This window comes from Cyprinodon variegatus, unplaced genomic scaffold, assembly GCF_000732505.1.
Source record: "Cyprinodon variegatus isolate N-32 unplaced genomic scaffold, C_variegatus-1.0 Scaffold1318, whole genome shotgun sequence".
Classification (NCBI taxonomy): domain Eukaryota; kingdom Metazoa; phylum Chordata; class Actinopteri; order Cyprinodontiformes; family Cyprinodontidae; genus Cyprinodon; species Cyprinodon variegatus.
The window spans coordinates 6,054-8,414 of record NW_015151771.1 but is presented as its reverse complement, the minus strand read 5'-3'; positions in this window follow the sequence as shown (position 1 = coordinate 8,414).

The window sequence follows — 2,361 nt, the reverse complement described above, 5'->3', positions numbered from 1 at the left end:
AGAAAAAAGTCAGAATTCTGAGATTAAAGTCAGAATTCTAAGAAAAAAGTCAGAATTCTGAGATTAATGTCAGAATTCTGGTAAAAAAGTCAGAATTCTGACTTTTTACCATACTAAACTGAAATAAAATTTAAAAATTAGTTAACTTTTTTTTTTTTCCAGTGGCCCTGATCCTCTTCCGTAGCTATGGCAAGCCAATTTTACATAAATTTGCAGCAGCACTCAGTGAATTTTAACCAGCAGCAACTCCGATAAATGTTTAAGTAAAAGTTAGAAGAGTGTTTGGTTAAAATAAATCAGAGATGCCACCGAAAAATCCGTTAGTTACACATATGGAGCTTTTTTAGCTTAAAATGGCAACAGAGTGAACATTTATGAGTTAAAAAATTGGGCTTCTCAGAGGAACGTTACTCAGAGTTAAAATGAACACATATCTGTTGTTTTCTGATGAACAGAGAATCAGTCTGCAGAGCTTCTAGAGATCCTTAAAAAAGATTTTTCTCTGGCATCATTATATTGGTAGACAGGTTCATAAATCTGTTTTTTATGCGAGGCGGGGACACGATTAGGGAGAGCGGCAGATTTAAAGGTGAAACATTTACTGGGATATGCAACATGCAATAAAATGTCTCCAAGTTTACAAGAAAAAAAAAGATATGCTATAACAAAATTCAACATATCTTTTTGTATTTTGTATTTCAACAAGACTCAGAAATAGCTGCAACCCAGAGACAGCCGGACTCTCAGGACACAGACTTAAAATTAAAATATAAGAAACCTGCAAGGATTAAAGCACATATAATAAAAATCAGCGTATGAAGGATTTTTGAAATATAAGGTTCAATATATGGACTTTGGCTGTCAATGACATATGAGACGAATTTCTACATTTTATTTTGCTGCTTGTGAAGGAGGATAATCACTGATGCAGCTTAGAGGGAAGCCATGCATGGATGGATTTATGGAAGTGAAGTTGTTTCCATTCTAGAGATGCAGGATATATTGATGTTGGCATCGGCTGTTATTCGTCATTTTTTATACATTAATGTTTTTGAGCCCTTTAAAAAAATAATGCACTAAAGACAGGCATCTGTCTGTAACTATAAATACCACAAATGTATTGTGGTACTAGTGTGTTCTCAACAATAGTAAAGCATTCAATAAATATATGTTTGAGCTCATTTTTGGAAAATATAAACCCTATAGAAAGCGTTCAGGTTGAGCAGCTGTAGGTCCATCAGCCGCTATCCTTAGAGCGTCCCACCTACTTTTATCGGAAAGTTACACCCTTGAATTAAAACATTAACAATGCAAAGGAAAATTGTTCACAACCCCATGCTTTTACTGCTTGCTTCTTTCCTATTTAAATAATACTTCAAAATATATATGTATTAAATGGCTGAGATAAATGACTGAGGTTAACAGGATTCGTCTTAAGACCAGAGAAATGGTTTAGTTTATACAATGGTACCATCAGGTTTGCTTGGTCTGGAAGTTTTGCCCAAATAAAAGTTAAAATCCACATTATCACTTCATGACATCATTCAGATGTTTGTAAATGTACAAAATTTCGTTTTGTAAAACTCTCATATTTCCAATTCTAGAGGTGCAGCAGTGATCAAATGTAAACTGTGTGGGAGAATAAAAAAACATGGTACACATTAATATGGAAGATCAGAGCATTAAATAAATATGATTCAGTTTTGCAGTGTTGGTTTGGTGTGGGTCTGATGCAGAGGGACATGATTTAGAGTTTTTCCAACAGTTCAGTGGTCTGATGGCAGATTGCTGAACTGTTGGAGGCATCAGTGGCTCCAGCCATATCATGGTAACAGTGGTCTAACTCTAGGATCATCTGGATGTAGTGACAAAGCTCTCTGTTAACATTTATCCTCTCTATGCTCTCATTTCCAAATGTTCCTGTTAGAAATCTGCTTGGAAAAACATCCTTAAACTCCAGAAGAAATGTGGAGCCAGAGTTATATTTAATGGCTCCTACCTAAATGAGCAACATTCAGGTTTTAGTCTCAATGAAGCCTCTGATGGATTTAGATTTGTTTCTTTTTTATTCATTAAGTCCCCAAATAAACACATTTAAACGCTGTTTTTCTTTGTTTCTTTGTTTGGGCTCTGAGGATGTGGCGCCTTTTGTGTCGCTGCTAAACAGATCGGGCGGGAATTTTCAAACCCATGTGAAGCTCCGCCTCCTCCGGTAAACCTTGTGGGCAGCTCAGCCAATCACAGCCAGGGAACGGTACAGCTCAGTTTACACTCAATGTGTTTATAGAGGAGTGCTTGGCTCGCAGCAAATCATTCCTTTCTGCTACGACTGAGGAACCATGCCTGAACCTGCCATGTCTG